General features: G+C 38.6%; 1 pseudogene; it reads right to left on the bottom strand.

The window, feature by feature from the left end:
* Positions 1-387: 387 nt before the first annotated feature.
* Positions 388-1514, bottom strand: LOC102756721 (annotated as a pseudogene).
* Between the last annotated feature and the right edge of the window lie 7902 nt (positions 1515-9416).

Below are 9416 nucleotides of genomic sequence, written 5' to 3'. Positions count from 1 at the left end.
CCGATGTTTTAAACTTTCAAAGCCTTTCAACATAAGAAAATAGCTGCACACATTTGAGTGTTTTCTTATAAAACACAATATTAAAAAAGTAATGATGATTGGTCTTTGCTTTTACTTGTAATAAATTTTGTCTTATTTTTTCACATAGTATAAAGTATATTCTTATGAAGGGTTGCATTAAGATCCAGTAGTTCTTCAACAATGTTGCCAAGTAACCATATGAATCCCCAATGCAGCAAAGGTAAACAATCTTCATAGCGCACTTTCACCTTATTTAAGTTGAAGCTGCTCCTTTTGGATATTTTTCCACTTTAGTGTGAAGTAGATTGTTAGGGTTTTGTTAGTGGTTTCATATGTGGCTTTAGAAGAAAAAGGTTTTGATTTCTTTCACAGTTCACAGTTCTCCAATGAGGCATGTTTGGAAATCATATAATCCAGGGATGTTTTGAATAACCAAATGCTCTTTAGTAGATAAAGTATTTCAGTGCAACTGTAATAAGCATCTACATCCTTAGCTATATTATCAATATGTCCTGGAACCAAAGTAAGATGGTTTTCTTGTTCCCACAATCCGCTTAAAATCTGAATATTTCCATCATTTATAATTTCCGTTTTGGATGATAGTTCTAACTTCAACCTTTTGGTGACTGCTTGAAGCCAGTTTAAACCAACTATTATATATTCTTCAAATTTGCTTTTAAGTAGTGACTTTACAAGAGGCAACAAGTGTACACAGCAACCTAGTGAGATGTATTGTTTTTCTCCCTATAAACTATTGGTAAGCACAGGAAGGCAATCCACCATCATTTCAAGGTCTTCTATCTTCACCAAATAAGTTATAAGTTCACTTATACTTCTCTTTTTCCAGAAAGTTAAAGCTACATTCAGTCTCAAATTCATGCTGAACAAAACTTGCGCCATGTTTCATGATCCAAAGAAACCTCAGAAAAAAACCCCACTACTTTTTTTGTTTTTTAATTTATTAAGGTATTTCATATGTGTCCTTATCACCCCATTGCCACCCCCCCCACACTCATGCCCTCATCCCCCTGTTGTCTGTGTCCATTGGTTAGGGAGATCACCCAAGCCCACTGTATTTTGATGATTCACTTTCTGTCTGTGAAGAACCAGAATCACTGGAGTTAAGCCAAATATGTTTGACTGCCATGGTGTAATTTTTCAGGCAGGTGGCCTGCACAAGCCAGTTCATTTTCTTTATTTGCCATGTCACATCCCCCTCTTCTAGGGGACTGTTTCCTTTTAAAACAAGAATTTGGAAAAGGTAATGAACTTTCTTTCTGTGGTAGATCACCTTACGTAGTTTATCTGGGCTTTTCACAACGTGTCCAACTGTTCTATTTATGTAAGCAGCCAACTGTTTTGGAAATTTCTTAACCTCCTTCATGTTCTTATTAGTGAAATTAGAGATCCTTTTTCTGGGACGATCAATGGAATGATTCTCAATATTATTATAAAAGTTTCATTTTTTTAACATTGTGGGTTTCAGATGCCATATCTCTTAAATACCAGCGCCTCAGTCCAGCTCTGGTGCTGACCAACTGCGCCTGGAAGCCTAGAGTCCCTGGGCTCCAGGCTGAGCCTCACTCAGGGCCATTCAAGCTAGGCCATGTGTGGGGCACTGTGATTGCTCCCCCTTGGGCGTCTCTCAGGCTCCACCTAACTCTCCCATTTATATATTTTCTTTAGAGAAATCTATTTGACAAAATTGTAGTTTATGTTTTATGTTTTAGTTATAGGAGCTCTTTATTTATTCTAGATATAAGTCCTTTATTAGACAGTAGAGGCCCAGTGCACGAAATTTGTGCACAGGGGGTGTCCCTAAGCCCAGCCTGCACCCTCTCACAATCCAGGACTGTTCACCTGCCTGCCTGCCTGATCACCCCTAACCCCTCAGCCTGCCTGATCGCCCCTAACCACTCACCTGCCTGCCTGATCACCCCTAACCCCTCTGCCTGCAACCACTCTGCATGCCTACCTGATGCCCCTAACCACTTTTCTGCTTGTCTGATCGCCCCAACTGCCTGCCTACCTGCCTGCCTGATCACCCCTAACTGTTCACCTGCCTGCCTGATCACCCCTAACCATCTCTGCCTCTGCCTCTGCCACTGCAGCTGCATCTAGAAGGCCGTCCAGAAGGCCGTCCAGCTGTCTGGTATAATTAGCATATTATGCTTTTATTAGTATAGATATAACTTACCAAAAAATTTAGGGCTGTCTTTGTACTTTCCTGATTGTATCCTTTGAAGCACAAAGCATATATTTTGGTGATTTCCAATTTACCTATTTTTTCTTTCATCATTTGTGCTTTTGGTGTCATATCTAATAAATTATTGCTTAAACTGAAGTTATGAAGATCTATATCTGTTTTCTTCTTTGAAAAGTTGTATGGTTTTAGCTCTTACATTCAAGCCTTTAATCCATTCTGAGCTAATTATTGTATACTAGAGGCCAGATGCACAAACTCTGTGCAAGGGGGCCTGCCTCAGGGGCCGCCTCTGCCTCAGCTGCCTCAGCTTCATCTGGAAGGTCTTCTGGAAGGACATCCGGTCTAATTAGCATATTATGCTTTTATTATTATAGATGGTGTCAGATAGGTGTCCAATTTCATTCTTTTGCACATGAACATACCGTTGCCCCAGCACAGTTTTTTTTAGAAGACTGTTATTTCCCTCATTGAATTGTATTGGTGCCCTATTGAAAACCAGTTGACTGTAATGTGATGGTTTATTTCAAAATACTTAATTCTATTCCATTGATGTATATGTCTATCCTATGTCAGCACCTCATCATTGTGATTATGGTAGGATTATTGAGCAATGTGAGTATTCTTTATTCTTCTTTTTCAAGATTGTTTTGACTATTCTCATTCCCTTGCATTTTCATATTTTATGTCATATTTTAGAGTCACAATGTCCCTTTCTTCCAGAAAGGCAGTTGGACATTTGATAGAGTTTACATTGAATTTATATATCAATTTGAGGAGTATTGCCATCTTAATAATATTAGTCTTTCAATTCATGAACATGGGGTGGCTTTCTATTTATTAAGGTCTTATTTACTTTGTTTCAGCAATGTTTTATAATTTGTAATTTTGTACACTTCTTTTATTAAATTTATTCTTAAGTATTATATTCACTTTGATGATATTATAATTGTAATTATTTTCATAATTTAATACTAAGATTTTTTTATATCCATGTATAGATATACAATTGATTTGTGTATATTATTCTTGTATCACACTCAATTTCAACCACAGGCTCAATGTAACCTGAGGTTATATCCAATCTTTTGGCTAGTGTGGGCTTTTAGGAATGTGTTGGTTATGCTATGCTTCCCCCTTTAAGAGCTCAACCCCTATAGTTTTTTTCTCCAGTATTGAGGAATGCACATATTTTTAAAATAATTTACTTCTCATCCAATATTCATATGTGGTCATAGTGATCTTTGTAAAATGCGATTCTGAAGATGCCCTTAATTTTCTGAGGCCCCACAGACAAAATTATTTTTGGATTCAATCTTACCTACTTTCCTCCAGTTTCAGTGAGAAATACGTCCTTCCAAGTCCCACATCCTACCTTCAGTTCTTTGACCCTAAATTTTTTCAGGAATAACATTATTTCTTGAGTTCTTCACACTCGATCTTTTTAAAAGTGTGGACCACACTACCTCCACTTCTTTACTACTCACTCTCTTCTCAATATCCTACTATCTGCCTCTGTCTTCCACTAGTCTACTTAAAATGTCTAGAGCTCAGAAGAATAACTTCCGTTAAAATAAAAAATTTGGAAGTCATTTATTCCGATGGTTTTAACTAGCATCTCCATGGTGATGTGTCCCAAATAAATATTTACATCCAAGGCCTTTCTCCTAAGCTGCAGACCTATATATTTAACTATATACTGTATGTCTCCACCCTTATGACCCACAAGTTTGTGATAGTTAATGGGCAAAACTTTTGTCTCCAAATATGTTCTCTTTTATTACCTTGTCTTAGTGAATGATATACCCAGTACCCAAACATTAACCTAAACACCCAGTTACTCAAATCAGAAATCTAAGACTGTATTCTAGACTCTCCCTTAACTCACACCTTATCAGACCTATTGATTTTGTTTACAAAATACTTTTTACCTCCATTAGTACTAAATCATTTCAGACCATGATCAGCTTTTGCCTTGATTATGATTGTTGTCTCTGTCTGCAATCTTTTCAACTATTTCTTTCACTCACATTCAGTGTGCACACAATATCCAGTGATATTTCTAAAATGCAATTCTGATCATGACACTCTTCTACTTAAAATTCTTCAATTATTCTCCCCAATTCCTCATCCACTGTCAAAATCTTCAGGATGAAATTCCTTACTATGAGTTAGATAATCTTTGAACTGGACCATGCTTTTTTACCCCAGTGTCCTCTTGTTCTAAATATATTGAAACTTGCATATATCATATGCAGTTATTAAAATAAGCCATATTTTTTACTCACTTCCATGCCTTTTCATGGACTCTTGCACCTTGATTATCTATTCTGTTTCTTTGCCTCAATAAATCCTACTCATTTCTGGGAAGCTTTCCTTAACAATGTCTGGGTTAGGCACATATGAGATCGTATAGCATCCTGTGAGTACTTCTTGATTACACAAGTGATAACATTGTCTTGTCTCTTTTTCTCCCCACCTGACTGTGAGTTTGAGTACTATTAGTCTCCTGATGCTTGCATATCTTTCAAAAATACACAAGTCCCACTAAAGCTACACCATTGTTAGCCTTTAACTAAAATTGTTTTTGCTATCTTTAGTTTGATTTTCCCACTTTTTAAAGAGTAAAAGTATTAAGAGTAGAGTAGAGGTCAAATAATTAATGTTAAAACTGTTGCCCATGACTTAAAAACACATGCATATGTGTTTTATTTGTGGTATTTGGTTTATAATTAATTTACCAAATAGCATCTTCAAATTTACACAAATCATCTAACATGTACTGTAATTGTTGAAGGCTTTACTAGGTCCTAGGCATTCTGCTTAGCACTAGGTGTAAAGAATATAGGTGTATATCCTAATGATTCAATGTAGTATACACTATAGAAACAATGTGTAAGAGACGTTGTGGGTGCAAGTGAACAACAACAATAAAAAAGACTGTTTGGGAGGAGGAACCAAGATGAGATGGTGGCATAGGCAAACACAAGTATTCACATCCTCCAATAACCACATCAAAACTAAAATACAGAAAAAACCATCATTCAGAACTGCCTGAAATTTGGCTGAATGGAAGTCCTACAACCACAGATGTAAAGATGAAAGCACATTGAGACTTGTAGGAGGGGTGGAGGTGCACAATGATCTGGTCTGACACCCAAGTGTGGCGTGTTTTTAATTGGAAGGGATATCTTGGCTGAGGAGGCTTCCCGTGAGGAACAAAGGGTCCAAGCCCCAGACCAGACCCCTCAGTCCAGGGTTCTAGTGCTGAGAAGAGAAGCCCCATAACTCTGGGCTATAAAAGCCGGTAGGGTAAGTGGCTAAGTGACATGGAGGCTGCTGGAGACCCAGACAGTTCCTCTCAAAGGGCTGGCACATGGTCTTACTAGGATTCGCCCCTTCTGAGCGCCAGCACTGGGGAAAAGGCTTAGTGGCGGGGGCGGGGGGGTAACCAGTGACATATGGGAAGGAACTGGATTGCCTGACATTGGGGTAAGAACCTTAGGGCAGCTTTATACCAGACAGCGATGCTCACAGGGGTCATTGTTCCTATGCTAAGACCCCCTACCACAGAGTTGGCTGGCAGGCTCCATGTCTGAGTCTCCATCAACCTGGTTCACACTGTTCCTTCCAACCTGGTGATTCCCTGTGACCCCAATTTACAGCCCCACCCAAGCTATTTTCAGAGGCTTTTTCATATGAATGGCTTGTTCTGGCTCAAGATTCAGACTTTCCTAAAATCATTCAAGCAAACAGCAGCTGGACTTAGTGTGCCCCATATCTCTTGATAAGTGGCACCAGGCCCAGCACTAGCTTAAGCTTGCCAAGGTTCACAGCTTAGCCTCCCCTGGGCATCTCTGAGTCCAATACAAATAGAAGCCATCTGAAGATCATTCTGTAGCTTCTGCCAGATGGCCCCAGGCAGGGCACAGGCAGGGGCTGACTTTTCACCTTCCAGGAGGCCACAAAGCCAGTGCACCTGGTGGACAGGTTTAGACCATGCCGGATTACAACCCTACTCATCCATGACAGACATATTCAAAGGACAGACTCAATGAGCACCAAAACCCCACTAAAGCAAGTCCTGCTCCACAGGGGTGTCCCCTGCACAGCAGCTCTTCTGCTGTAGCCACAGCAGGTCCCCACAGCCAGTTGGCCTGGAGGTCAATTCCTCTCAGTGACACCAACAGCAATCAAGGCTCAACTACAACAACATAGTGCACACAGCCCATACAGGGGCACACATAGAATGCCCGGTTCAGGCTGAGCCACTGGGCCCTACAGGACACCTACTACACAAGGCCACTCTACCAATTCCAGGATACATAGCAGCTCTACCTAATATATAGAAAAAAAAAAACACAGGGAATCCTCTGTCTCTGATGTTTGGGTTTTGTGACACTCAGAACCCATTTGCTGTGCTGGGTCAGTGTAAGATAAGATTCTAAGGCTAATGTCCCAATCCACCCTTTTATGAGTAGTCTTTCATTTACTGTGCGGTTTTTCTGCTTCTGTATTTAAGATCTCTTCTTATATGCAAGATTTCATGTTGTTAGTCTACTCAGAAAGAAAAAATATGGGAAATAAAACCTTCTAAACCTCCCAAGTCTTTTTCCTAGAGGTATCAGACCTGTAGAAGTGCCCTCCAGCAGGCTGCCTACACAACTTCCAAAAATGATATTAATGTTGATATTTTAGTATAATATCCCACAGTATTTTGCATAAGTAAATTAAATTAAGCTGTTTAAAATAAATGAATGTTCAGAGTAGCAGCTAGTATTATTGGTAATTAGAAGCCTAAACACAAGACACAATAAAGTTTCTAATATATTTCTGCCAAACAAAAAAAACAAAACAAAAAAACAAGCAAACAAACAAACAAAAAATACCCAGGCACCAGAGAGAGGAGATTTGACTCAGCAGCTGCTCCCTGAAAACAATTTGGGTCATTCATTGAATGAGGGTTTCAAATTGTGGAATTTGATAGCCAGCCAAATGGCATTTGTGGGGGGAGGGGGGAGTTTCCTCCTCACCCCTCCCACATTTGCTCTGAACATATCACATCCAGGACATGATATGCAGCTCTGAGCACCAACCTTTAAAATTTAAGTAGGATGAAGAGTCCACAAAAGCTGGCTCCTTCCTTTGAGGGCAAAGGAAAGTTTTACACAGATACACACACACACACAGGAAATACCATGTGAAGATACTGGAAGAAGACCCTCTATAAGCCAAGGAGAGAGGCCTCAGAAGAAACCAAACCTGCCAACACTTTACTCTTGGACTTGTAGCCTCCAAAATTTTGAGGCAATAATTTTCTGTTCATTAAGACATAAAATATATGGTTTTATGAATCTTTGCAATGTTCCAGCTTTCCCCAAACCTAGTATAGTGTTTTATGAACACTCAAGATATATTTTGAAATTGAAATGTAAAGAAGCCTCAAGCCAGTCAATTATCATGCTTAAAGAAAAACGAGGGTGGTAGAAGTGCTGACTTGTCAAATCATCCTTGACCTCCCTAAAACATTTGACCATGGTAACTTAAAGTTATTGAACCTGTGTTTTATAGTTTCTTTTTTGTAAAATTCATAGGGTTCTTGTGAAGATGAAATAGTACTGTATGTAAATATTTAGTATATTTCCTGGAACATAAATGCTAACCTATGTTAGTTATAATTACTGTTTTTAAAAATTAGTCAGGAGGCAACTGTGGTTTAGTGAAAAGAACATTGAACTTAGACTTCATACTCCTGGTTTTGAATCCTGGTTCTGTCACTTAGTTCTGTGGCCACATGTGAGTCACTAAATCTATCTTATCCTTGATTTTCTCATTTTGAAAAATGGGGTAATAAGACATGCAGGGAAGTCATGAAAATTAAAATAGATATCTTATGTTATAAATATCATTTTTAAAGTTTTAAAAAATATTTTATTGATTTTTTTATAGGAGAGAAAAAGGGAGAGAGAGAAACATCAATGTAAGAGCAGAACATTGATTGGCTCCCACAGGCCCCTCTCCCCCACTGGGGATCTATCCACTGAGCCAAACTGGTCAGGGCAAATCGGCAACCTCTTGGTCTGTGGATGATGCTCAACCAACTGAGCCACACCAGCCAGGGATAGATATCTTGCTATGATTAAGAAAATGCTTGGTATATGGTAAGTATTCAATATGTGTTAGTTCTTTTCTACTCCATTTCCTTCTCATATCCCAGAGTATCTTGTAGAAGAATCATAAGTACCGGAGAGCATCCCCTGAACTGTTTGAAGTTGAAATTGTGGAATAGATGACTATGTTACATTTTGTTATCAATGACCACAATGCTAACTCCAAGCCATAAAGATAGAATCCTGAGAACTATAGGCCGATAATTCTCATTCCTCCATTGTGACTGCAGTGGCTGATTAACAAAGAGTAGTATCAACAAATGCTTAAGGATAAAACATAACCTACTAGGCAAAAGCTATCATACTTTGTGGGAAGGACAATTATGACTGATGAAATAAAGTGGGGTTTTTGACCATTTGGAGTAAGGGAGTTGAAATGGTTATAACTTATTTAGACTTTCAAAAACTTTGACAAGTTTCCACACTAAAGGCCTTTTACAATTTAGATCACTGTGCAGTTAGAGAAAGTGTCCGTTACTGAACAAATATCTCTAAAATTTCTTTCAAACATTTGATATTGGCCTTTCTGAAAATGAACTGCCAGTCTTACAAGGACAATCTACATGGATATCTCCCAAGGCTGGATGAGTGTGTAGAACTCAGCAGATAAGTTTCACTGAGCTGTTATTTGTTAGAATAACCTTGGCATTTAATATATGACACAGAGTGGAAAGATAGCAAAAAACAAGAGCTCCTTTGATTCTTCAAATATGAAGGAAGATGAAGCAAATATAAAGTAGAATATGCCAAAAAGGATACAGAATCTTAAAGTTGATTATCATAGAATCTTAGCTGTTATCTAGTCTGCTCTCCCACCTAAAAATGTCACTCCCATCTCATCCTAGCCACTTGTGGAATACTTCCAGTTGTAAGGAGTGTATCTCCTCACTACAACAATCTATTTCATTATTTGCTCCAACTGTTAGAAAATAAATGTATTACATTGAGCTGAAATTTGCCTCTGATAATCACCAACTTTTTTTGGTTCTTCCTTTTTAAACCATGCAAAATACATAGCCCTT

Source organism: Myotis davidii, unplaced genomic scaffold (assembly GCF_000327345.1).
Source record: "Myotis davidii unplaced genomic scaffold, ASM32734v1 scaffold2108, whole genome shotgun sequence".
In the NCBI taxonomy this organism is placed as follows: Eukaryota; Metazoa; Chordata; class Mammalia; order Chiroptera; family Vespertilionidae; genus Myotis; species Myotis davidii.
This window is presented reverse-complemented; position numbering and strand designations above follow the sequence as displayed.